We start from the raw sequence: 1302 nt of genomic DNA on the forward strand, positions 1-1302 counted from the left end.
ATTCTGTGAGTGGAGTGGTGGGAATGAGTGTGTTTGAGACGGCGAGGTTGGCACAGGATAGAACAGCTTTTAGGGCTCTTGTACATAGGGTCACTATGAGTTGCAAGCAACTTGATGGCACATAACAACAACAACAAGAACAATATGCAATCCACTGTGCCACCAGTGAACAAATCAGAACACAATTCTTTGTCTCATGGAATTCTCCAAAAGAGGGAAGACATTTCACTATACTACAAAGGGAAAATACCAATAGGTAAGAAAAGATAAAGAGAGCGATCTGATTTTGATGAGATCAGGAACTCTCGTTATAGATTAGCACTTTAAAGGAATAACGAGGAAACTGAATTGAGAGAAGACTTATTCATGGTTATAAGGAAAATTGACATCTATCCACTCATCCATCTTTTCAGATTGTTTTCACCCAGTTCTCTCAACAGCCTGCAGAGGAAGGTGGTAGCACTGAGACGGGGAAGGAAAGATCGATTTTGCTGACCAAGTACTCCCAAAATGATCGAGGTGTTGAGTGATCGCTATGTGCTTAAGGGAGACAGAAGAAAAACTGATGTCTTTGAAATTATGGTGTTGGTAAAATCCAAATTCATTGTCATTGAGTCAGAACTGACTCATAGCTGATCTTCCAGGGATTTTTTTCAAAGGCTTTAAATGGCACACGATGTGATATTGGTAAAGAATATTGAATATAAATACCATGGGTTGCCAAAGAAGATGAAACAAATCTGTCTTGGAGTAAGTGGAGCCACAGCACTTCTTAGAAGGGTGGATGAGAATTTGTCCTACACACTTTGAGCATGTTATCAGATGAGGACCGTCCCTACAAAAGAACATCTTGTTGGAAAAGAGGAGAGAGAGAGAGAGAGAGAGATATGGATTGACACAGTGCCTGCAGCAAGGGGCTAACTGACAGCAGAGATTGTGAGAAGGGTTTAGGATCTGTCAAAGTTCATTTCTGGTCACTTGGAGCAGACTGGATTGCACATAACAAGGCAGCCCTGATTTAATTGGTAGGAACTGACGAGCGGAAAGACTACTGTATAGGACTTTGGCTAAGTCGTTTTCTTTTTCAGTTGGCCTATGCCAAATGTTTAGTTTACTTGGCTCCACAATCAGCACTCTTGGTAACAGCAGCCAGGAACTCAAGAGACGAATTGCATTGGGAAAGTCAGCTGTGAGGGGACCTCTCAAGAGTACGGAAGAGCAATGACATCAGGCTGGAGACTAAGGTGCGCCCGATCCAGGCTATAGTCTTTGCAATTACGTGCTATGTGTCAGAGAGTTGGA

Source organism: Elephantulus edwardii, unplaced genomic scaffold (assembly GCF_000299155.1).
Source record: "Elephantulus edwardii isolate Elephantulus edwardi_28Jun2011 unplaced genomic scaffold, EleEdw1.0 scaffold00092, whole genome shotgun sequence".
NCBI lineage: Eukaryota > Metazoa > Chordata > Mammalia > Macroscelidea > Macroscelididae > Elephantulus > Elephantulus edwardii.